A 26,699-nucleotide genomic window follows, 5' to 3' on the forward strand; every position below is an offset into this window, starting at 1 on the left:
GCTCAAAAGGTTCTGATTTCACTCCCGATTGTTGCCAGGGCAACTGCACCTCCATCCAAAACTGCCTCACCAATCACTGAACTCCATTTGAACACACTGGAGATAAAGCAAAGCACTAATTACTTATTCCCACCGAAAAAGTCCAAACCAAGCCTTTCTGTAATTACTTATTCCCAAAGAAAAGATCCAAATCAAACCTTTTTCTGAGGCCTGAATAACAGAAACTCATAGGAGCTGTTAGAGGGTTACTTGGTTTTGTTTTTTGGTTTTTTTTTTTGCATGAGGCACCAATTGCCTCATTTCTTTGTGGACTAACCAGTTGTGGTGACAAAATATCATGAAAACGTTAATATTCTAAATCTATCCAGAGTAAGAGTGCACTGGAAATCTCACCTCAGGCTGCTCCTGGAAAGAGTCCTCACTCAGTTGTGGAAAACTGAAAGGATTTTCATGAATAATCAAACAGCTGGTGAAGGTTTGTGAGTGGAAATAGAAATATTTGAATTTCCCCGTTGAGATTTCTGGTGGAAAGCGGCCTGTGTTTTATGGCCTCTGCTTTTATTAAGTGAATATCATCTCCGTGGTTCAGATTTCTTCTAATCTGTCTTTGAGTGGGACAAAGCCAGGTAGGAAATTGCTCTTTCTCCCAGGATGAAATGCTGAGGAGCAGCATTTCCTGGAGAGCAAAAAGGGCCACTTGGCCATCCAAAATCAGGGCTGTGAAGTCAGGAGCGAGCAGGGCCAGGTGATGCAGCTTCTGCCACTCCAAAACAGAGGGCACAAAATTTGGTGCCAATTTGAAAACAGTTCGGGAGAGAATATTTTAAGAGGAACAGGATAGAGGTGTTTTCTGAAGTTGTCTCAGGAATGGAGACGCCTTCATTAAACATGGAAATTTTCCATCTGTTTTTCAGTAAAATTTTACTCTTTTACCCAGTCCTTTCACACAGCTCTGTGAGCCCATCTTGGTTTTCCCTTGAAGAAAACTTGTCTGAAAAAATGGTTGTTCACTAAAATTACCTTATTTTTTCAGCTTGTTTGCCAGACAAACTGAAATGTCAGTCCTTAGATCTTCTGTGGGAAGTGTTGGCCCACTCTCCTAGTAAGGAGAACCCCAAAATTCAATGGTTCTTCTGATGAACCATTCCACAGGAAATTAAGGGCTGAAACCGTCTCCACTCTCCCAATTTTCCACCCCACCATGTCACCACAAAGAGCAGTTGGGAAGTTGAAGATTATCCTCCCCTGGATGCACCCTCAGAAAATGAATTTATCTGCTTTAAAAAGAGGAACCAATGATGGAATCATGACGGGAAAACACAAAACACAAACCAGTTTGGGAGAGAATATTTTAAACGGAACAGGATGGAAATGATTTGTGAAGTTGTCTCAGGAATGGAGACTCCTTCATTAAACATGGAAATTTTCCATCTGTTTTCCAGTAAAATTTTACTCTTTTACCCAGGTGAGTCCTTTCACACAGCTCTGTGGGCCCGTCTTGGTTTTCCCTTGAAGAAAACTTGTCTGAAAAAATGGTTGTTCGCCAAAATTACCTTGTGTTTTCAGCCCCAAGATTCAATGGTTCTTCTGATGAACCTTTCCACAGGAAATTAAGGGCTGAAACCCTCTCCACCCCACCATGTCACCACAAAGAGCAGTTGGGAAGTTGAAGATTATCCTCCCCTGGATGCACCCTCAGAACATGCATTTATCTGCCTTAAAAAGAGGAACCAATGATGGAATCACGACGGGAAAACACAAAAAACGAGCAGTTCCTTGTGAAATGCAGCATGGCCACTTCTTGAGTTCCAGCTTTGCCTCCTGCCAGACAGGACAGACAAGATCTCTTTGACATCTGAAGATGAAAAGATGAAGAATCAAATCAAGCCCTTGCCCTGGTTTAAAAGCAGGCAGAAATGGGAGGTGGTATTTGCGTGTTGGGCTCGTTTGTGTTTATCACGTAGCGGTTCAATTGCACAATGAATTACTGGAAAGGGATGTTCTGTTACCAAACTTCTCACCAAAAGCTCGGGGTGAGAATATTGGGCAAGAAAGGTGACTAATAACAGGAAAAGGGGCAGAGCATCAGTCTCCAGAATTCCAAACATGCCAGGGAGCACCGAGGTGAGGGAGCAGCATCCTGGTGAAAGGCTCTTAAAAAACCAAAGCCCCCTCCAAAACATATCCTATAAACTCGAATTAAACCCATCTAAGAGAAAAGACTTTAAGATAAAAAGATGTCACGCTATTCATTCAAGCCTCTCATTAGAGCATCTTTGTTAAATATGCTAATTTGCAAGGTCGACAACATTATATATACAATCTACCATATATGTGCTTTTCTGTGTATTCCATAATAAGTTGTTGCACCATAAAAAATCCTTATCAAGTACTGAAATACTTTATCCCTTAACTGTGTCAGTATCTTAATTTTCAAACTGAGGTGAGGGAGCAGTTCTGGTGAAGGGCAGAACCTCCCTCATTGTTTTCCACCTGACCTTTCCAGAAGCTGCTCAGAAGCTCTGCTGGCAGAGGGGCAGCTCAGATTTGTCCCTTTTTGTCCGGGAACTCATCCTTGGCTGAAGATTTTGTTCTTTAGGAGAAGCTCCCCGAACTAAAGACACATCCATCAGTCCCTGCAGTGACAGGTACAGAGATCCTGGCGAGGACTTGGCTGGTAATTCCAACACTTCTAGCAGAGCTGTTGCTACACTAATGGAGCCCATCTAAAATACGGATTGCCTGGGTATTACCTGAAATTAGCGAGTTTGCAGCTGGTTAACTCTGATTGATCAGCTGAGGTTTGCTAAGCGCTGCCAAACCATCCATCAGCAAGTGCTGCAATAATCCGGGTTTTGTCAGTAATAATCAACTGCCCCAGCTCTGCGGGGCTTGGCTGATTTAGCAGCACCCATCTCCTTATCTCCCGGCATTCACACCTTTTCCAGGGCAGGAATTGGGAGAGAGCAGCAGAATGTCTGCTCTGGTTCCAGAAAAACATCCTGGAGTGTGGCATGGAGGGGAGGGAGAGGGAGAGGGAGAGGGAGAGGGAGAGGGAGAGGGAGAGGGAGAGGGAGAGGGAGAGGGAGAGGGAGAGGGAGAGAAGAGAAGAGAAGAGAAGAGAAGAGAAGAGAAGAGAAGAGAAGAGAAGAGAAGAGAAGAGAAGAGAAGAGAAGAGAAGAGAAGAGAAGAGAAGAGAAGAGAAGAGAAGAGAATGCTGTGAGGTTCATTAATGAACTCTTTGTAAATCAGGAAAGTAAATTTTCATCCTTTCCTTCTTTCAGTGACTAATTTCTGTTACTGTAACAAGGACTAAAAAAGTTTATCCCCACCAGAACTTAAATATTCACTTCCTCCTCACCCACTATGTTCACTTGAAAAAGCACTTCCCTTTCCATTCCAGCTCTGGCAAGAAAACTCACAACAATACACAACAGAAAACACTCCAAAAGAAGGTTTTTCTGTTAATTAAATGTTTATAATCACACTCCGTATCACCATCCCCAGAGAATGAGTCAGGGCTCCCAGGAGAAAAGAAAATGATGTAACACCAGGACTTTGCAAAGGTTTTTATCCAGGCAGAGCAGCCCTCCCAGCCTGGATCCCCTCTGGATTTCCACGCTTGTGGTGGCCACTGCCTGGAAAAGAGCTTTGATCACAGCACAGGCACAAGGATTTGAGGAAGTTTGACAGCCAGGAGAATGCAGAAGCCCTGGCAAAGCCCTGGCAGAGGCATTCCAAGCCTTCCAGGGACAGCTGCACTGTCTCTCTGGCACTTTCCAGGTGGCTGGGTCTGCCAGGTGAGCTGCTCTGGACAGGTAACCTGCACCTTGCTGCAGGAGTGAAAACCCCAAAGAGAAGCAAGGAGAGGAAATCCTGCCCCCGCTCTGCCTCTGGTGTGACCTTCCCAAATCCTCAGCCTGCTCAGAAAGGTACCACAGGGTTTTCAGAAAAGCTTAAAATGTTGGCTCAGGGTTTAGAAATCTAGAAATAGAGGGATTTCTAAGGGAGATGAGCACAATTCTTGCTTTCTCACCTTTTTTGGTGGATTTTCATGGTAGAGGAGGGGGCAAAAATGTCTCAGCAGGCTCCTTGCACAGACACACCCCTTGCACAGGTAGGGGTCACACAGGTGCTCATGCACGGGCGCTCCGATCCAACAAATTGTGAATATTCCTGTTTGTTCCTCAGCCCACACTCACCCAATCACCCCGGGCAGAGTGATCCCTCTGACTCATTGACCCAGCCTTCCTCACACTCTGCAAGCCTCAGTTTCCCCGGGCTGAGCTGAGAGTGCCTGTGCTGCTCTGCCCTCCTGGCCCAGGAAACTCTGAGGGTGCTGAGCTCCTCCAGGAGGGCACAGAGAGGACAGAAAGGAGCAGAGGAGCCACCAAAATGGGTCAGCCCACAGCCCAACCCCACCTGGGGCCAGGCCAGGTGCTCCAGGAGAAGGTGACAGAGCCCTGCAGCTCTGGGAGGATTTCCCTCCTCTCTTGTTGGATTATGTCTTTTACTGACCCAGAGATGATAACTGAGAGGTGTTTTTGAAACTTTTATTCCATTTTCAGTCTCGTGAGAAGGGTGAGACAATACAGATGTGATAATTCACACCATCGCAATCAGAAGCCAATTATTTATTAATTACAATACACTATAACTGTTTCTTGGCCTGTCAGCTTTAGCCACACCATGCTGTAAATGCTTTAAAGCCAATAATCTAAAATTACTCTTCGTGGGTCCTATTCCAATGCATTTTCACAGTCTAATTTGCAAGGCCATCCTTTGAAACTTGTTTCTAGCTCCATTTCTCTCTCTCCAATGTTTATCCTATTCCATGGCATTTCTAAGGCAGCATTTCTTATCTCAAAGTTTGCACAGAGATGCACACTGTGTGAGCCTTCTGTCAGGCTGTAAGAATTTCCTACAAATCCATTTCCCACATTCTCTGACAGGTTCTCAGCCGATCTGCGGTAATTAGAGCCTGGCTCAGCCCTGCAATTACACAGCTTAGCACCCTCCCTAAACATGGGCTCGAACAAGCTCTGCCTCTCTTTAATATTCAAATTAACACGAATTCCAGCCACTCAAACCGTGTTTCCAAACAACAGCTAACGAGCTGCCAGGTTACACTCAAAACACCCCTCCAGCTGAACGATAAGCAGGTTATTCCCACCCGGGCTGTTTAGTCAGGTTAAAGCTCTCTAAGGCACCAGAATTTCTGTACAAACACAGGGAAAAGAGTAATTAAGGAAGTGAGAAATGGGCTTTACCTTAATGTCCTGCTGAGGTTTGAAAGAATCTCTGCTTCACTCCCTCCTTTCCTTTGCTCTGTCTCTCTCCCTCTCTTCTTGCATGGCTGGACTGACAGGTTGGCAGAGCTGAGAACGACAGGTTGGGTTTGTTTTTTTAGACACAACTCCTCCCCCTCTCAAAGAGAAGGAAAAAAAAAAAAAGAAAAAAAAAGAAAAAAAAGAAGGCGAGACTGTTTGGGAAAAGTTCACAGAAAATCCCGTCCTTTCAGCACATTCGAATTGGTGAGAAAAATGCTGCTTTGGGGAGCCCAGCGGTTTTCCAAGTGTTTTTCTCCAAAAGGCTCAAGGTTTGCTTTGCAAGAAGTGTGAAGCAACCAAAGGATTTACACCAGGCACCGACTGACCCCAACCCTTCCCCATTTCCCTGAGAGCTGATCCAGGGGTGATTCCAGCCCCTCAGTGCAGCCTTTGGAAGAGGGCTGCTGGAAAAGTGGAGAGGGCTTTTTGCAGGCAGCACAGAGACCTTTGGGCTTTGGATTATATCCTCGCATCCAGACCAGTCTGCAGAATAAATGTCACCAAGAGGTGTCTGAAGACCTGAATTTTCCCTCAGAACCCCGTGCCTTGGTGGAACTCAAAATGTCCCTCAGACACTTTTGGAGGTTCTGGGCCCAGGTCAGAAGCATTTGAGACCCTGGCAGGCAGCTGGAAACAGCTGTGATTTTGGGTTTGAGCATGGAATGATTTACCAACCTTGCAGGAAGAACAAGTAACAAAAGTTTAGATATTAGAGTAGAAGTAGTCACAAAGTAGAGGGGAAAATTTTTTAGTGTTGAACAGGGGGGTTTTAGCACCTGTACAGGGGGGTTTTTACTTTGTACATGGGGGTCAGAGGTTTTAAGATGGAGGAAAGTGGGCTGATCCTGTTCTTCCTCCTTCTCCTTCCTTACCTCCATGTTCTTGGTGATGTTGGCACTCACAGATTGGTTTAGAGTAGAAAATCACCATTTAATATAGGTAATAGGCATTGGGAAAAACTGTAACCATGTAACATGTAATGTACCATATAAAAGATAGAAAATCACCATTTAATATAGGTAATAGGCATTGGGAAAAACTGTAACCATGTCACACGTAATGTCCCATATAAAAGATAGAAAATCACCATTTAATATAGGTAATAGGCATTGGGAAAAACTGTAACCATGTCACACGTAATGTCCCATATAAAAGACAGCAGCAGCCCTGGCGGGGAGAGAAGAAGCAGTCGGGGTCAGAGAGGATGTCAGGGTGTGTGTGTGCCTCTGCCTGAGCTCTGAGCAAACCACAGCAGCCCCAGGAGAAAATCTTTTAGATAACTTGCAATAAACTGCCTTGAGACCCAACAACAGAGACTGCTGAGTTTTCTTTGGAAGCTCGGGCTGGAGGAGAGACTTTTCCACCACACGGAGCCCCTGAACCAAGCCCGGGGTTCTCACAGTTCCTGCCCCCAGAGCAGGTTATTTTAAATTCCTGCTTTACTCCATGCTCTGAATTGCTTGCAGAGAGACCAGCTCAGCTTCTGTCCCTGTTCCCTGAGAGGTGAGAGGATGCCAAGGAGCTGGGGGAGGTTTTTAACAGGTCACAGTGACCACAAAAATGGGGTCAGTGTGAAAACCTCCTGCTTCCACAGACCTTTCCAGGTGTTCTGGGTCAGGTGGACAAACCCCATCCCTGGAAATATTCTATTACAATGTTTTTGGAACCAAGATGCAGACACTGATTTTACCCTGGGTTTATCAATCAATTGTTAATTAGGGCTGTGTCAAACTAATTCAGGGCTGCTGGTGCCTGTGTCCCCCGGCCATGGAGCTTTGCTCCTGGCAGCCCATGGCAACCCATGGAGTATCAGCTAATAAATGCCAGGACAGAGCAGCCAAGGGGTTGGTGGCCGGTGGTGAAACAATTTCCTCGCTGTCACTCCCCTGCAGACTCCAAAAGAACTGACAGTCAGCCTCTTTCAGCCTCTAAAGCTTTTTAAAGTTGGCAGTTTGGGCACAAATCTGCAATTTCCAGGCGTGTTCTTTGCACAGTCGCTGCCTCTTCCTTTCCCAGCCAGCAGAAAAACAAACAGACTAATGACTGTCATCTGCATAAATTTGCATCACAGACTTCTTGAATGGAATCCCATCTCCTCTGGGTCAGATTTGCACCTGGGTTGGAGAAATGAGGATTCTGAGGCTCCCTTTACCTCCTCAGCGGTGCTGGTGTCGCAGCTCTGCAAAGCCAAAAGGGTTCCAAAACTTTTGGAAAAAACCCCGAGCCAGTTTAATTTAATATTATAGCGAGCTAGATTAGAGATGAAACCAGTGGGAGTCGTGATGCCCTGTGGAGGATGAGCTGGAGCAGAGGCTGGACACAGCTCCAGAACAAAGCAGGGATTTATTCAAAGGATCTCCTCCATGGATCCACCTTGGGCAGCACCAGAGCCCAGCCAGGGCTGCACCCAAATGATCCAAAATGGTCCCAAAATGCACGAGCGCTCCCGGGGCTCTCCCTGGGATCAGTTCTGCTCCATTGGCACCTTGGAGTTCATTGTCCCATTGCAGCTCCAGCCCAGGCAGTCCCACCCTGCTTGTTTTTCTCTCTCCAGCCCACGCTGTTTGTGCTCCTGGGCTGAGGTTTGGATCATTTGTCCTTGGTGCCCAGCTGGAGCAGGAATTGTTTTGTCTCTGCTCTGTGCAGAGAGCTCAGCATCCCCTCATGTGGAGCCCAGACCCACACACTGAAGCAGCACAGAGTGGGAAAAATAGAAAAACTAAACCTGAGGCATCACTCAAACGGAGTCAGAGTCGAATCATATCCAAAAACGTCTCCTTGCACTTCTTGCAAGCCCAGCTTGATCTCCTGCACCAGTGGAGAGCCTCATCCATCCACTCCATCTCTTCCAGGACTGATTTCCACCCCTCCTGCATTCACACCCTGCCTCTTTCCTCAGGCAACTGCTCTCACTTGTGCTCAGCTCCCCACTTAAGATGGCCAGAGAGATAACACCAAAAGCTCAGAAATCCTTCCTGCCAGTGGAACCAGTTCCTCGAATCCAGCCATAACTGGGCAAAGTTCAGTGCGGTGGGTGGTGGCTGGAGGCACCACTGCCTGCTGAGGGAGGCGAGGAGCTGCTCCTCAGGTTACAGCACGGTCACAGCCTGCAGCTTTCTGCCTTTCCAGGCCGAAATTCCAGCCTGAATTTCCAGTGCAGATGGATGGGGATAAGAATTTGGCAGCATTAAGCACACACCAGTGTCAGCACTGCTGTATCAAAGGTAAATTTCCCAGCAGAGATCCAAGTGCAGCTCCTTCGGGCACCGATTTAGGTTTTTCTCAGTTCTCCCTCCTCAGCATTTTGAGGTTGGAAATTCGGACTCTTCAAAAGATTTTCAGCTTGAAAATCTTAAAGATATTTTAGCAAAGGGGTTTATTCTCTTTATTGATCCAGATTACTTGCCCTGGCACCAAGAAATCACCAAAAACATGCTCAGCATGATGCTCCTGCTTTACCTCTGGCATTTTCATCCCTCATGGGACTCCTGGAGAGGGAGAGAAGCTGAAGAGCATCACAAGGAGAGGGAAATCTCCCATCTCCAGCAGCAGCTGCCAGCCAGCCCTGGAGTGTGACAGGTTTTTGTCAAGGCTGTGTCTGAGGGTGAATTTAATCCAAGGGCCCTCAGTTCTCAGCAAACACAGTTACTGTAAGAGCTTTAAAGCAGTCAATAAATGCACTTCAATTAAGCACTGCAGTGAGGTCAGATTTCTTGTTTTTCCTGTTTCACCAGCAAGTTTTAAGACAGCCTCATAATGAACCCTGGGAGCACAGCTCGTTACAGCATCAGAAAAGTTGCAAAATTGCACCCAACTTTGGGTTGTTATGTTCTGGTAGTTACACTCCCTAAAGGAGAAAAAATCAAGGAGGATGGAACGTGTCCCAAAGTGTAGGAACTTCATCCCAAATGCCATACTGCCAGTTTCCCATGGTTTCAGTGGGCTGTGGATCAATACCAATGTGTGGAAAATTAAATGTCTCAAGCTGCTATTTGCAAATAGATGAAAGTGGAAAAGTGGTGAAACAAATCTTCCTGTGTGACGAAGACACCTATCAGAGTCGAGACCTCTCTGAAGAAACAGAGACAAACAAAGCAGCTGAAAGCTAGAAAATCCCCAGAGAGGGAAAAAAAAAAAAAAAAAAAAAAAAAAGGAAAAAAAATAACTTGAAAATCCCTAGAGACCCTAGAGACTAGTAAAACAGTAAAACCAAAACTGGCGACTACAAATCAATCACAGACCAGTGGAACTGAAGAAAAGAAACCAACCACAAAAGTCAAATACACTTCAGAGTTAATCAAATATAGTTATAAGAAAAGTAATATCCAGATCACAAAGAGACACCTTGGATCTCCTAGACTCAATGATCAAAGAACATCCCATGACTGTCCCAAAAGACCAACTAAAAAAATCTTTTACACTAAGTACACAAACAATTTCCAAACACAGATCCAAGGACCCTTTTCAATCTCTTTCTCTGAGACTCTGTCAATCTAAGATTATATATATATATATATATATAAATAAAAACAATTTCCAAATACAGACCCAAGGATGCTTTTCAATCCCTTTCTCTGAGACTCTGTCAATTTAAGATTATATATATCTATATCTATTTATCTATCCATCTATCTATCTATATAAAAACAATTTTCAAATACAGACCCAAGAACTCTTTTCAATCCCTTTCTCTGAGACCCTGTGAATCTAAGATTATATAACGCTGCTACATCTAAAACCACAATAACAACAAAACTTCTTCCTGCACACAGAGTAGTTGATGAAGTAACAACCAATAAATATAATACACAAAACCATACAGAAAATAGCAAGGAAATAATAATTGCATTACAGAGCCCACAACCTCAACTCAGGGAATAGAAAATTTAGCTCATGTATCAGTCTGAATGTGGAAAAGATGAGAATGGGACTGGCTTTTTGTGGTTACTTGGTGGGTTATGGGTTAAATGAGTTTTTTTCCTCTTACGTGCTGTAGAAACTCTCATCTTTTTACCATGCATGATCCCTTGCTTAGTGCAACTCATTCAATATGTGATCAAAGGGATGCAGGTGGAAGCCACTCCTACAGACCCAGAAATGGCTACAGAAGGACAGAAAATGCCACTGTGAGTAATTGCAAAACCAAAAAGGAGCCAGGAACAAAAAGTTTAAAAAGGAACAAAAAACTCAAAAAGATTAAGGGAAATAAAAGTGAAGTTGATGATAACTAAGGTTTGTAAAGACAATTATTGAGAACATAAGAAGAGGAGGGACTGAAAGGAATAGGAATGTCTTTACAAACAAGCTGTGATGGTAGATAAGGCCAGATACTGAGAGGTGAAAAAAGCAATAAAAAATATTTTTTAATTTAAAAAATTATGAAAAATAATAATTAAAAAATCCATGGGAATTCCACTAATTGACACAGACTGTTACTCACTCAAGACTGTGCTACATCTCTGGATGTAGAGAAAAAGAACAGAGACACAAAGAAAAAGGAAACCTGGGTGGGGCACGCATTAGAAGGGGGTGTTAGGTGTTTTGGGAAGTCTGTACCTGTCAAGTACTTCAGCCAATGGAGGAAGAGGGAAATGTGGCCAGGAAATTGGGATAAACAGGAGGCTGCATCCTGTAAAAATTCTGAGAGACTCCAGGGGAATGCCCCATGAGATCTCCCTTTATTCAAATAAAGTTACAGGACTCCTCTGTCTCGGTTTTGGACAGAAACCTCTGGTGTTTGTGGATTCATTTTCCTGACACTAAGATAAATCCCATGTTTCCAAGTGGATCTGCTCCCTGATTCCCTGTCCTGCCCTGAAAACCTCTCCCCAGTGCCTGCAGACATCCCTGCTCTCCGCAGGCTCCTCGGGCTGCTCCAGCTGGCAGGCACTGGAGCCATCCCTGTATTGCAAAGGGAGAAGGGGAAAAACCACAATTCATTCCCCAGATTTCATCCTCTGAGAATCTGCATCCCTCAAGCCACCCTGCAGTGGCCACTGATCCCAATCCATCACCTCAGACCCCAGCAAACACGTGCAGAGCCCTTTTTGTGTCCTGGCTCAGGCTGTTGCTCTAAATTTCCACCCATTCCAAGCTCAAACTCTCTTTTAATCCCATAAAAACTGCAGGTGCTGAGTGCTTGACGGGGCAGGGAGGAGCTCCTTGCAGAGAAGAGCAGCTCAGGGGACCTTCAGTGCTCACAGCGTGGTGGTCCCAGGAAAATCAGCTCAGAAGTCCCTGTTTGGGGGCACAGAAAAGCTCTGGGGGTGTCACAGAGCCTCTGGCACTTCTGAGAGGTTGTTCAGGGTGTTGGGGATGATAGGAGGGCTCCAGCCCTTTTCCATGTGCACAGGGACTGAATAATTCACCCAGAAATCAGCTGGCCAGCGTGGAAATAATTCGAAATTACCTGAGCCCTTAGGTGTTACATTAAGTGGATCTCCGGGGAAGGATGTGGATTACTGCAGCTGAATAGAGCCCTTATTTATCAGATGGAAAAGGTGAATGTCATTTCCTTTCCTTTCCTCCATGGTTTTCCTCACCACATCCCCGTTTCTGGCGAGCAGGAGCTGCAGACAGTGTAAGAACGTGTGCCTGATTGTTTAAATCACCAGAGCTGTTACCTGAGGCAGGGAGGAGGGGAAGAAATTAAGATTTCTGCTGGTTTCCTGGGGAGAATTACAGGGCTAGGAAACATAAAACACTGAGGAAAGGAAATGGGTTGTGGAGCACCTGGGCTTTGATTTGACATCCCAGAGTCCTAACTCAGGGAGGGAATTCATTCTCATCTACTGTGGTGCCTAATAGGAACCAGGATCAAACTAATCTAATATTCTTATTCGATACTTTATAAAGCAAGACTGCATTAAGAAGGGCCATTTTTTTTTACTCCTTAATGAAGTTTGAATACTGTTAAATTAAGTTCTACTAATAAAGAGCCTTTGCTTTTTTCCAATTTGCCTCTGAAGTCTCAAGGGCTGTTGAGCTAAAGATAAATATCAGAGCAGTTCAGCTGTCTATTACGTGCTCTGCTAATGATGTCAACAAGTTAATTCTAGTATCAACTGAGGAGAAAATTTCCATGTCAGGACTTAGCTTGGGCTAAGAGGAAAAAAAAAGCTCTTTTTGTGGTAAAAAGCTCAAGACACCCAGGCTGTTTTCCCTGTCTGTGACACAGGATATCCTCGTAGGGATATTCCCCCTCTGCAGTAACTAAGATGGACCTAAACCCCACTGAATTCAGACTGGAAGAGAAGGATAGATGTTTCTGAGATTTGGGAATGTCAGGATTCCAGGTGTCTGTCCATGAAGAGAATGAGTGTGGCATTGAGCTCTGGCTGCCAACCCCAGCTGGTCAGCAGGTGCTCACTAGTTGGAACTCAAAATGTCCCTCAGACACTTTTGGAGGTTCTGGGCCCAGGTCAGAAGCATTTGAGACCCTGGCAGGCAGCTGGAAGCAGCTGTGATTTTGGGTTTGAGCCATGGAATGAGTTACCAACCTTGCAGGAAGAACAAGGAGTCACAAAAGTTTAGATATTACAGTAGAAGTAGTCACAAAGCAAAGGGAAGAATTTTTGAGTGCTGTACAGGGGGGTTTTGGTTTTGTACATGGGGTCAGAGGTTTTAAGATGGAAGAATGGAGGCCGGTCCTGTTCCTCCTCTTTCTCCTTCCTTACCTCCATGTTCTTGGTGATGTTGGCACTCACAGATTGGTTTAGAGTAGAAAATCCCCATTTAATATAGGTAATAGGCATTGGGGAAAAACTGTAAACATGTAACACGTAATGTACCATATAAAAGATAGAAAATCACCATTTAATATAGGTAATAGGCATTGGGAAAAACTGTAAACATGTAACATGTAATGTCCCATAGAAAAGATAGAAAAGCACCATTTAATATAGGTAATAGGCATTGGGAAAAACTGTAAACATGTCACACGTAATGTCCCATATAAAAGACAGCAGCAGCCCTGGCGGGGAGAGAAGAAGCAGTCGGGGTCAGAGAGGATGTCAGGGTGTGTGTGTGCCTCTGCCTGAGCTCTGAGCAAACCACAGCAGCCCCAGGAGAAAATCTTTTAGATAACTTGCAATAAACTGCCTTGAGACCAACAACAGAGACTGCTGAGCCTTTCTTGGGAAGCTCGGGCTGGAGGAGAGACTTTTCCAGCACACGGAGCCCCTGAACCAGGTCGGGGTTCCAGCACTCACTGAGCATCTCCTGCAAATTTCTGCTTTCCTTGCCAGAGGTCAGGGATGCTTTGAGCTCCTCACCACCCTCCTGTTCCCAAAGCCTTTTAATTCCACTCCTTAATTCCAGCTAGGCCCCATAAAAAGGCACCTGAATGCAGCTGTTGGTCTCTCTGACTACACAAGGTGTGAAATGATGTCCCAGTTTCCAGCTCCAGCTGCTTCCCTGCACCCAGCTCCCAGCTGGACAAACCCCAGGCTGCTCCTTCCCTCCCTCCACATCCCAGTACCCATGGAAAGAAATCCAGACTGCAGGGACAGCGAGGGCCAGGACTTCTGGGTGATTCTCAGGTAACCTCTCCAGCCCCAGCTTTCCATCCCTGACCTGAGTCGTGGCTTTACCTTACCTTGCAGAGGTGCCTTGAGGACAAAAAATCCATATTTCAGGGCACAGCAGCAGGGCTGGCTAATTCCAGCTCTGCGGGGAACGGGGACAGAGATGCCCATTGACTCCGGTGGGATTTACAGTGAGCCCTTATCCATTTTACATTGGCCCTGAGCAGCCATCTGAGGATAGCAGGGACTGACTATTAATTCCTCAGTGGGTAAACAATCAGCATCCCTGTTAGAATGGAGTAAATTAATGGAGGTAGCCAAGGCAGCCCCAGCGTGGCTCCTGAGCTGCCTTCATGGGCTATTTGCAGGCTATAAAAAGAGCTGAGTGCATTTGCTCTCTTTATTTTTATTTTTTTTAAGCTTTCCTGGACAATCAGGCAGCGAGGATAAAATAAATAGCCTTTCCCAGAAAGCCAACCTTGACTTTGTTATAATTGCTGTGTAAATATAATCCCACTCATCAATTAAATGCTGCTCTCCAGGGCTGGAACATTATCCATGTTCATGGGGATGGAATCCCTGTCAACTTGAACTCCATATTCATGGGCATTAGCCTTGGCAAGGAGAATGTGATTGCTTGAATAAATTCAGCTGCCACCTCCAACACCCCTGGATCAGCTGACAAGCGTCAGTCTGGCTGGAAGAGGGGCTCAGAAATATGTTACCATGGAAATCCTAAATATTCAGCCTCAGCAGGGGGATTCAGATGTGATATTTAATAAATATAAATAATCCAGCCCTTGCCTACCTCAGAGCTGACCCCTTGGTACTACAGGTGTTACTGAAGAGCTGAAAGTTGGGTTTTTTCAAAAGTATGTGAGCAAGAAAAATTCTGAATTTTCCCCAACAAATATGTTGCCATGGAAATCCTAAATATTCAGCCTCAGCAGGGGGATTCAGATGTGATATTTAATAAATAGAAATAGCCCAGCCCTTGCCTACCTCAGAGATGACCCCTTGGTCCTACAGGTGTTACTGAGCAACAGAAATTTGGGGTTTTTTCAAAAGTGTTTGAGCAAGAAAAACTCTGAATTTTCCCCAACAAATATGTCACCATGGAAATTCTAAATATTCAGCCTCAGCAGGGGGGGTCAGATGGGATATTTAATAAATAGAAATAACCCAGCCCTTGCCTACCTCAGAGCTGACCCCTTGGTCCTACAGGTGGTACTGAGAATCAGAAAACTGGGGTTTTTCAAAAGTGTTTGAGCAAGAAAAACTGAATTTTCACCAATAAATATGTCGCCATGGAAATCCTAAATATTCAGCCCTCAACAAGGGGGTCAGTTGGGATATTGATAAATAGAAATAACCCAGCCCTTGCCAGCCTCAGAAATGACCCCTTGGTCCTACAGGTGGTACTGAGAATCAGAAAACTGGGGGTTTTTTAAAAGTATTTGAGCAAGAAAAACTCTAAATTTTCCCTGACATCCATAACTCCAGGTCCTGTATTCCTTGCAGCTTTGTCCCAGAACCTCCTGCTGCCTGTGCCCAGCCTCTGCGGGCGGTTATGTGACTTTTGAGCAGTCTGGATGCGGGCGGTTGCCCAGGCCGGAGGCATATTTATTTTATGCTAATTAATAAAATGCTAATGAAGGCTCAGCAGCAGCCCTGGCCCTGCGGGTGCCCCGTGCCCCCGTCCCTGCCCAGCCAGGGCTGACCTGGCGTTTATGGTCCTTGTTCTGCGCCACCAAACATCCCCAATCGTCCAAAGGGCTCCGTGGCTCTGCTGTTTCCCCAGCACGGTTGCAAACTTTACAACCCCAAATACAACCCGGGAGTGGATTTCCCTCTCGGGCAGCTGTTCAACAACAGCCAACACCCCCTGCAGCAGTTTGGCAGCCGGGCTAAATGTGTCCCACCTCATTAGGCTGAGGCGATTCAGGCCGCAGAGGAATTCGTGGTCCTGTGCTGGCAAAGCAGCACAAGAGAATGGGGGCGTTAAAAACTCCAGGTGTTTAAAATCTGTGTTTTTCACAAGGAGGAGAAATGGAGCTCCATGGAGCATAATGTCCATGGACATCGGGGTGCTGGAGTGACCCCAAAGAAGAACAACTGGGCTAGAGAATGGTTTGGAGCACCAGGAGAGGCTGAGGGAGCTCGGGGGGCTCAGCCTGGAGAAGAGGCTCAGGTGGAACCTCCTGGCTTTGCACAGCTCCTGACAGGAGCGTGGAGACAGGTGGGGTCTGTCTCTGCCCCCAGGTAACAAGTGACAGGACAAGAGGAAACAGCCTCAGGTTGCACCAGTGGAGGTTTAGGTTGGATATCAGGAAGAATTTCTCCCCAGAAAAGCTGCCCGGCCCTGGCACAGCTGCCCAGGGCAGTGGTGGAGTCCCCATCCCTGGAGGGATTTAGAAGCCATGTGGATGTGGCACCTGGGACACGGGGCAGTGGATTTGGCCATGTTGGGTCAATGGCTCAGTGAGTTCAGAGGTCTTTCCCACCCTCAATGCTTCTGTAGATCTATCCTAAAACCAGCTTTGGGGCAGGAATGTTGTTTTGAACAACTTTTGAACAGAAAGCAGCATTGGAGCTCTTGGACACTGCTTCCCTTTGTGGAAAATGACTGGGAAATAGGGGCAGGAGGTGGGGTCGGGGTCAGGTGTGGGGCAGGTGTGTGTTGGACATGGGATGGGCATGGGTCAGACATGGGATGGACATGGGATGGACACAGAATGGACACAGGATGGTCATGGAATGGACACAGGATGGTGTGGGTCAGACATGGGATGGACACGGAATGGACACGGGATGGTCATGGGATGGACACAGAATGGACACGGGATGGACATGGGATAGGTGTGGGTCAGACACAGGATGGACAGGGGTCAGACACAGATCAGACATGGGATGGGTGTGGTGCGGGTCGGACACAGATGGACACAAATGGATATGGGATAAACACAGATGGATATGGGATAAACATGGATGGACATGGATGGACATGGTTGGATATGGGGTGGACACAGATGGACACAGATGGATAAAGGATGGACAAGGATGGACATGGATGGACACTGATGGACATGGCTGGATATGGCATGGTCACAGATGGACATGGCTGGATATGGCATGGACATGGATGGACAAGGATGGACAAGGATGGACACAGCTAGATATGGGATGGTCGCGGATGGACACAGATGGACATGCCCAGATATGGGATGGACACAGATGGACACAGATGGATATAGGATGGACTCGGATGGACCCAGATGGATATGGGATGGACACAGATGGACAAGGATGGATACAGGATGGAGATGGGATGGACACAGACAGACACAGATGGATATGGGATGGACATGGATGGACACAGATGGACACAGATGGACACAGATGGATATGGGATGGACATGGATGGACACAGATGGACACAGATGGACACAGATGGATATGGGAGGGACACAGATGGACTCGGATGGACACGGATGGACACAGATGGATATAGGATGGACACGGATGGACACAGATGGATATAGGATGGACACGGATGGACACAGATGGACACGGATGGATATAGGATGGACACGGATGGACACGGATGGACACGGATGGACACGGATGGATATAGGATGGACTCGGATGGACATGGATGGACACGAATGGATATGGGATGGACACGGATGGACACGGATGGATATAGGATGGACTTGGATGGACACAGATGGATAAAGGATGGACTCGGATGGATAAAGAATGGACTCGGATGGACACAGACAGACACAGCTGGATATAGGATGGACTCGGATGGACATGGATGGACACGGATGGATATGGGATGGACACGGATAGACACAGATGGACAAAGGATGGACTCGGATGGATAAAGAATGGACTCGGATGGACACAGACAGACATAGATGGATATAGGATGGACACGGATGGACTCGGATGGACACGGCTGGATACAGGATGGACTCGGATGGACACGGCTGGATACAGGATGGACTCGGATGAACAGGAATGGATACAGGATGGACTCGGATGGACACAGACAGACACAGATGGATATAGGATGGACACGGATGGACTCGGATGGACACGGCTGGATACAGGACGGTCGCGGAGGACCCGGGCCGGGCGCGACGCTCCGGCGCTATCCCTTCAGCACCACGGCGGCTCCGGAGCCCCGAGCGGGAGCGGCGCCGGGAGGAACCCCCGGCATCCCCCGGCCCCGGCGGGAGGAGCCCAACCCTCCGCCGTGCAGAGCGAAATGAAAAAAGAAAATGCCCTTCTCGCGGTTTAGGTTTCGTGTGGGTTTGTGCTGGAAAACAAATTAACCTAAGAGGATTTGGGGAATTCGAGCCGGCAACAAAAGACAAGGTGGAAGTGTCTGAGTTTTGAAAATGTGCCCAAGGCCCCGAGTGGCAAATCCTTTCTCTGAATGCTCTCGCTAAGCCCTTTCACAGCACTAAAAGAATACAGATAAAAGGTAGAAAAGGTGCGCTTGTTTTTGTGGGTTTTGTTGTTTTTTGGTTTTTTTTGGGTTTTTTTTGTTTTGGTTTTTTTGGGGTTTTTTTTTTTTGTTGTTGTTTTTTGGTGGTTTTTTTTTCTGCAGAAGAGATTACCTGGAAATTATTTTCAGGAAAATATTGGTTGTGCATTCTCCTCTTCTCAAAAAAATGTTTCTGTTTAGAAGAATACTTAGAAGCCACTTAATTGGTGGATCTGATCTGGTAATTCAATAAAACCATCGTTTGGTTTAATGAAGGTTGGAATTAATTTGTCCAAAATATATCTCTTGAACATTATTAATTAATTTTGGGCTGAGACTGTTTCATAAAATCATGAAATGGTTTTGGTTGGAAGGGACCTTAAAGTCTATCCCAAGAGAGAGGGAATTTCAAACACTGGTGGAAAATTTTGTATTTCTCTTCCTCTAGTAGTTTGTCATTTGCTTTTGGCAACTTTCAACTCTTTGTGGTGAACAAAGCAAAGAATTGTGCAGAGTGGATTAAGAATTTAAAAAAAAAAAATCTCCATCAAGAAGGGCTGAGAAACAGGAGCAGGAAAATGTTCTTGCCAGACAAAGCACCCTCACATCATGAGCACAAAACCTCAGCGTTTCATATGCTACAATCCCATCTTGGTGCACTATAAAAATCCTAAATTTTAAGATCTCTAAATGATATTTCAGTGTCGTGTGTTCTGTGCATCACAGTGGCTTCCAAAAGGATGTGAGACAATCTTATCAGCATCAATAGTCTGTATTTCATTTATTTTATGCTTCAAAACATAAGAATAATTTAATGCTTTGTTGGTTTGGTGATGGGATCTGATTTGGGCTATCAAAGGAAATGTTGTAAAAGCCTCAAGTGCCCTTCCTGAACACTCCAACAATTGCTGTCTGCTCACCCAGGTGTTCTGGGAACACCTGGGACAGGTGTCCTGGGGCCAGGGACAGCCTGTCCTTGGTTCACAGCTAGAAAAGCAAACAGGCACAGCTCAGGCTGCTCAATCCTCCCTAAACACTTTAATTCTCCTTTTTCCCACCACCCCCGAGGTGTCGTGGGTGCTTCAAGCTGGGAGTTTTCCTTGCTCTGGGATTTTTTGGAGCTCCTGTGCAGCTCTGGCAGCGCTGCCAGCAGAGGGGGAGAGTCAGAGACACGGAGGAGTTGAGATTTCATACAGCATCCACCAACTCAGAGGGAATATCCCCCCCAAAAAAAAGAAGGAAAACCTTCCCAGCGGAGTGATATTTCCCAGCTCTGCAGCCCCACCTTTCCTTGCTCTTTGTTGTAAAGCATTTATCACTTTTTCTGAACAATTAAAAAAAAAACAACCCTGCAAAAGGCCACATCTGGCCTCAGGAATCACAATGAAGATGGGAAAAATCCCTCCTGGAGCAGAACAAAAAGGCCCTGAGTAGCTCTGAGCAGAGGCTGCCACATGCCAGCCCTCATGCCCATAATAAATCTGCATTTGATTGTGAGTTCTAAGTCCTTAAGCACATTGTAAAAATGGGATAAATCCTCTTTGGGAATTTACCGACTTAAAAAAAGGAAAAAGCAACATAATTCCATTTATTTTAACATCATTAGATGCTGAAAAAGAAACCCTGATCATATCACAGGATGTGTTTCTGTTATTATCTGTGAGTTTTGAGACTTGATTGCTGGGACAAAAAGGAGTCTTGTGTTGTGGAATTATGCAGGAAATAAGCTGGAGTGAGGAATAAAAACCAGCTCCTACTTTGCACTTTTTTCCCCAAGAAAGTCTAAGCTATTTCTTGTCAGGATAATGGCACCAAGCTTGGATGGGGCAGTAGTGCTGGAAAATGAGGTTTTTCCGCTCTCACTTCCTGTGTCCATGAAGGAAAAGAAAGGAAAATCGGATGTACCCTATCACTCAATATCAGCAGCATGGTTTGGGGACTGACTTTCTCAAAAAAGCAACCCAAAAAACCCAACTAAACCCCAACCAATGAAAAAATCCAAACCTCTCCTCATCTCCAGGTCCTGCTGGACTGGGAATTTTGCTGCTGGCCCTCTCACCTAACCCAAAAAATCCCAAAAACCCAACTAAACCCCAACCAACCAACAAATCCAAATCTCTCCTCATCTCCAGGTCCTGCTGGACTGGGAATTTTGCTGCTGGCTCCCACACCAGCAGAGCCAGAAGTTACCTCAGGCACAAGGAGCTTGTCTGCTTTTAATATGAGCAAAATAAAACGAAGCCACTTCTTTCCCTCACTTTTCTCCAGAAGATCCCTCTGGGAAGATCTTATTTTTCACTTTTTTTTCCTTAAGCACCTCCGCTCTGAAGCTGAATGAGGCAGCTGGGCTGGCCTGAGGGATTATCCAAAGGATAGTGGGTGGATTTGTCGCTGTTCCCTCCCCGAGTCCTCTCCTGATGATTCCAGTTCTCCCTGGTCCAGCGGCTCCCTGGCTCCCTGACAAGACCTGCACCCTCAAAGCTCTCCTTGCCCTTTGGATGCCATCATCTGTATTTGCATTTCATGGCACCCAGAACAAGCCAGGTGAATTCTTTTAAAGTCCAATTTATGCTTTGTAGATTTGCCAGACTGGGGGAAAAAGCGCTCAGGAAATGGAGAAATCTCTGGGCTCTTAACAAACATGAAACTCCTGATAAAAAACGATGGCAAATCCAATCTCTGCTGACCCAGGTCACCTTTGAACAGACATAAAGTTCTTTATCACTTTGCCAATTTCCCCATTCTTTTAGAAGCCAGGTTTGTGTTTTGCTCTATTTTTTTTTCCTTGTTTATCTCTTAATCTTTGGGTAAATTGCAGCATCTGAATCTGGCCATTGTGGAAAGGGGTTCAAAGCTTCTTACTTAATTCATAGCCAAGGTTTCCATTTCCTCAAATCAGGCAACTCTTTATTTATTTTTTCTGTGTTATGATTTAAATTTTCAGGGTCACATGGGCCTGTAATGACAACATTCAATAAATACTAATTTATACCACCAATACTCCCATTCATTCCAGGATTCTGCAGTGGGGGACTGAACCTCTCTGGATGTGGTGCAAGGTTTGGAAATATCCATTGGCCACATTATCCACCCTTGAAAATGGAGCCACAATTCCTTAAATAAACAGCTGGTGCTGGACTCAAAAAATCAGAGTTTTCCTCACCAGGCAGGACAGAGAGGAGAATACCCCCAGGTCTCCTCAAAGGATGAGTTGGGGCTGAGGTGTTCTCTGCCTTCATGGGGGTCACACCTGTCCTACAGGATTTACTCACAGAACAAAATGGAATTCAGAGCAGCAGGAAAGATTTGGTTCTTTTACTCATTTTTTAAACCCTGTTTCTATTAATATATTATATAATTTATATAATACATAGTTTATATTACAGATAAAATATTATAGATTTATTTTATATAAAATATTCTAGTTTTCAAAAATGCATAATATTTGTCTAATACACAGTGCAATTATCAGTTACTTTCTGGATGATCTTTCTGCAAGTACCTGTTTAAACTTTCAATAATAATTTCAATTTCCTTCCTTGCTCTATTATTATGTTGTTTTCCATGTCAATTTATGTCACAACAGATTAAAAAAACTTATTTCAGCAAGTGAATCCTTTCCTCTGCAGAGCAGTTTTGAGCCACCACATAGTACCCAGGTGAAATATTATTTTAAAACAAATATTAATGATTTAAAAAACAAATACTCGTGATTTAAAAAACAAATACTCATGATTTAAAAACAAGTATTCCCACCACACTGACACAGCAACCAGAGCAAATGTGAGATGAGTGTCCCTGTCCTTTTCTGTGTTGTGCTGAGGGAATTTGCCTCAGCAAGAAGTTTTCTGCTGGAATTCACTTTACTCAAGAGCAGAGAGAACAAATCAAAGGTGCTGGAGGAATGTGAATGGTACAGCTGGACTGGGTGAGCTCAGTGAAAGCACTGATGGAAATGTAGATTTTCCCTCCTGCAGTCCTGCATCTCCACAGGGAGAAAAAGACAAATCTTCACAGATTTGAGTATAAAACATGAAAATATAAAAAATATTAGGAGATGAAAAAAACAGTTACAGAGACAAGGCTGTTGGTGTGGAGAAATATTGTAAATGCAGGTGAACCCAATGGGAAGAAATGACGGTGTCTGACCCAGTTCAGAAGGCTGAATGATTTCTTTATTATAACTATGGCTAAAATACATTAATATACTATATAAAAAGGAAGATATGAAAACTACATCCTACTTTCTCTAACTCTAACACAACTCGTGACACTCTCTGAGAGTCCAGCCCCGGGTGGGTTGGATTGGCCACCAGCTCAAACAATCCTCACCAGAATCCAACCAAGCAACACCCCAGGTAAACAATTCTCCAAACACATTCCACATAGGAAAAACAAGGAGCAGAAATAGAAATTGTTTTCTCTTTCATTTCTCTCTGTGCACCTCTATGAAAGATTCTGAGAAGGAGAGAAATGTTCTTGCCACAGAGAAAGAAGAAACAGAAAAGAGAGTACCAGGGAATAAATAAAATCACAGTGCACACTTTAACTATGGATACTGACACTTCTGTTTGGGCCAAATTAGGAAATCAGCTGGATTTATGCAGTGATTTAATTTAAAAAGGCACAATTAAGCCAAGCTGGCTGCTGCCAGGTTGTTCTGCCCCAAGAGAAGAGCAGGAATGTGCAGCTGCTTTGCCCCGTGCAGGAATGGAAAGGAGACCAGAGGAGCTTTACCTTTGCTCAGGCTGCCAGCAGGGAGATCTCAGGAGGCTCCTCTGTGTCTCGCTGCCAGCAGCTCTGCAGCTGTGCACAAAAACAGGGGCTGGGTTAATAATAAAGAAAGGCACGAGCTGTGAACTCCAAAGACTCGGGTTAAACATTGACTCAGGTCCTTGGGAGCGAGCTCCGAGGGGCTGCCCGGGGCATCTTGAGGAAGGGAATGTGCCTTGGGAAGGCTGAGCTGGAGCAGAGGCTGGACAGAGCTACAGAATAAACCAGGGATTTATTCAAAGGATCTCCTCCATGGATCCACCTTGGGCAGCACCAGAGCCCAGCCAGGGCTGCACCCAAATGACCCAAAATGGTCCCAAAATGCACGAGCGCTCCCGGGGCTCTCCCTGGGATCAGTTCTGCTCCATTGGCACCTTGGAGTTCATTGTCCCATTCCAGCTCCAGCCCAGGCAGTCCCATCCTGCTTGTTTTTCTCTCTCCAGCCCACGCTGTTTGTGCTCCTGGGCTGAGGTTTGGATCATTTGTCCTTGGTGCCCAGCTGGAGCAGGAATTGTTTTGTCTCTGCTCTGTGCAGAGAGCTCAGCATCCCCTCATGTGGAGCCCAGACCCACACACTGAAGCAGCACAGAGTGGGAAAAATAGAAAAGCCAAAACCTGAGGCATCAATGAACACCCAACCTGGTCCTCAGCAGCCTCTTCCCAGCTGGGACACACGGGGCAGGCAGCTGGAGCCACCCTGCACATCCAGGTGAGGCTTTCTAAGGCGAGAAGCAGGAAATTCTCCCAGGTAATAAAAGCCCTTCATCATTCAAATGGTTCTGCAAATATTTACCCATGAGATTGAATTTGGAGTTAGCCACTGATAGACAACTTCAGAATAAACATGTTCAGGTTTACAGCAGAGTCTATTTTATTTTTTTTTTCCCCTATAAGAAGTGTTTTGTTTCTAGATTAGCTTGAGGTTAAGGTAAGGACTTCCAGCCCACACAATAAATGCAGTTTCATTTTCTGTTGAAGTCACAGCCCGTGTCCTTTTCTGTGTTGATGGGATTTGCCTCAGCAAGTTTTCTTCTAGAATTCACTTTACTCAAGAGCAGAGAGAAAAAAATCAGAGGTGCAGGAGGAATGTAAATGGTACAGCTGGACTGGGTGAGTTTAGTAAAAGGACTGATGGAAATACCCAACTCCCAGAGTCCTTCCTGTCCACAGGGAATAAAAAAAACACCTGGAAGAAGATGAGGATGGAGCACAACCTTCATCCCTACCCAGAAGCTCTGCAGCACCAGAGTGGTTTCAGCTCCTGCTTTTCCCTTCTCACATCATGTTCAGGCTGTTTATTGAGGATTAATGCAGGCACCTGAAGATGAATTTAAACCATTTGGATTTCTGGGTGTGGTTCATGCAGTCCCTGCACAGGCACCATGACTGAAGCTTGGATCAGAAATGAGAAGGGAAACCCAAATCTAAAGGATGGAACAGGAATGAGCTGGTCCAAGATGAAATGTGTCTAAATCCAAGGTGGGTTTATATTTGGATAAGAAAGGGCAGATTTGACTCTTTTCTTGCCAGCTCAGCTGCCCAGCACTGCCCTGACCCAGGAAAGAGGAGCACAGAAAAGGCAAAATTCCCTTTTCTGCCTGCTCTGGTGCCACTCTGGGTTCTGTGAGGTGGCACCAGTGCCTGCCTGGGCATTTTCACAGCCCCGGGTACTCTGGAAACCCAGCCCCACTTCGGTGGTTCTGCAATACAAATTAATAACAATAACTAGACTTGACTGCTTGACAAAAAGCAAACAGTACGGAAAAAGCTGTCTTAAATCTTTCTATCCCACTTCCCCAGACCAAAAAAATCTCCAAATGTTATTTCTTTTGGCAGCTGAAACCTAATCCTACCTTGGTTAACAAAACAGAGAGAACAGGAAGCGCTGTGAAGGAATTTTTCATTCCCTGGGACGTCTTTGATCCCACTCCCCTCCCTTTTCCTATCAGGTAATTTTCAAATCTCGACGTTTCCAGTTAGTCTACGGATCTTCTTGTTTTGTCTACTGCAGGCAAGCCTTATTTAACTTCCATTTCAGGCATGAAAAACTGCCCTGCATTGAGACTTTGCTGTTGTGTAAGCTGGAACCTGAGAACTCCAGAATCCAGGAGGGAATCCGAAATAAAATTCACCAATTTTTTGGTGGAAAACCAATCGTGGCTTTGCTTTAGCACAGGCAAGGGACATTCAAACTTTACAGAAACTCTAAAGAAACCCTTCAAGCACTTTCTCCTGCAGCCACCACTTTTTGTCACTCAGTTCGACCTCCTGACATACAGAGGGAGTTTTTTTCACCATTCTACATCTCAATTTGAGCCCATCTATAATTTGCAAAGCTCCAACCAAATTAATGTCTGATTAATATGCAGGGTTCTGGAGGAATGTCTCGACCATTATTCCAGTCCCAGATGGAATGCAAGGCTGCACCTCTGCCTTGGGCAACAAAACAATTAAATAAAATATAATGAAATAAAATTGATTTTAAAATTGATTTTAAATAAAATAAAATTAAATAAAATAATTAAAATATCGATGATCCTGAAGGGCTTTATTAGCACAGAGCAGCCTCCTGCTCGTGGCCAAGACAAGTCTGGAGCACTCACTCCAAAGCAGGAGGGGACACAAAAATCATCAAAATGTCACCAAGATAATCTCAGAACAGATAACACAACAGCCCCTCTGCCTAAAAAAACACACTTCTAAAGTAATGCAATATTTCTGTGGAAGTGAGAATATTTCAAGCTTTATTTATACTTTTTATACCCTTCATCTACACTTTTGCTGTTGAAATAGAATTTCATCCTCAACTCCTCACTTTTTTTCATGCTAAGGAGTTTCTTTGCCATCACCTTCGAATTATTCTCCCCCATTCCCACCAGTTCCCTCCTTGGGTTTTTAAGGCTGTGAGGGAAAAGGAGACCAGAAAAAAAGATGTGGCAGCTTTTGTTGTTTTAAGGGAAGGAATAAGCTTGGAAAACTTTTGTATCCCAGCATCTCTGGGACCATCAGATCCCTCTGGTGCACAGCAGCGCTGTCCTGCAGGTCCCAGTGCTCCTGGGATCTTGCAAACATCCTTCTGGGATTCTGGCATTTCAGACAGCACAGCTGACAGGAAAACGAATTTTAGAAAGTCATCGGGACAAACTAACAAACAAAAAACATTGGCATGGCTCTACAGATATCAAGAGGTAATGATTTTTTTATTTCCAATTTAATCGTTGTGCTTTCTTATGGAAACAGTCTATTTTGGGGTGAGAGTTGTTCATTAAATAAATTTTAAAAAGAACAATTAATGGAGTGAAACTGGAATGCCAAACTGCCATTGTCAGACCCTTTGATGCAGCTCTTCCAGCAGCCCTAATAGTAAAATAATAATGATAAATAATAATAATTTTAAAAATAATTAAAAAAATAAAAGAGCTGTAGGCTGTGTTTTCCTTCCTGTGTGCCTTCCTGGCTTCCAAGGTGCCGGGTAGGAATTGTCACTTTGCAAAGCAGCACAATAAATTTTATTAGGCAGAGCAGGCTGGCTGTGTCCTGGGCTGGCCCAGGGGCAGCGCTGGGTGGAGGAAG

General features: G+C 45.1%; 1 protein-coding gene across 2 annotated transcripts in view; it reads right to left on the reverse strand.

Moving 5' to 3' along the window:
* KCNJ16 (potassium inwardly rectifying channel subfamily J member 16) overlaps nucleotides 1-23,835 on the reverse strand; it is a 42,446-nt gene extending 18,611 nt beyond the window's left edge. Inside the window, exons 1-3 of one of the 2 annotated variants that reach the window (XM_085556645.1) lie at nucleotides 23,766-23,835; nucleotides 23,091-23,159; nucleotides 5,271-5,378 (exon numbers count right to left, since the gene is read on the reverse strand). The gene's annotated coding sequence lies outside the window, so the exon portion shown is untranslated. Of the gene's footprint in view, nucleotides 1-5,270; nucleotides 5,379-23,090; nucleotides 23,235-23,765 lie in introns of those variants that run through there. The other variant, XM_085556644.1, reaches the window with a different exon arrangement.
* Between the last annotated feature and the right edge of the window lie 2,864 nt (nucleotides 23,836-26,699).

Source organism: Lonchura striata, chromosome 18 (genome assembly GCF_050655825.1).
Source record: "Lonchura striata isolate lonStrDom1 chromosome 18, ASM5065582v1, whole genome shotgun sequence".
Taxonomy (NCBI): domain Eukaryota; kingdom Metazoa; phylum Chordata; class Aves; order Passeriformes; family Estrildidae; genus Lonchura; species Lonchura striata.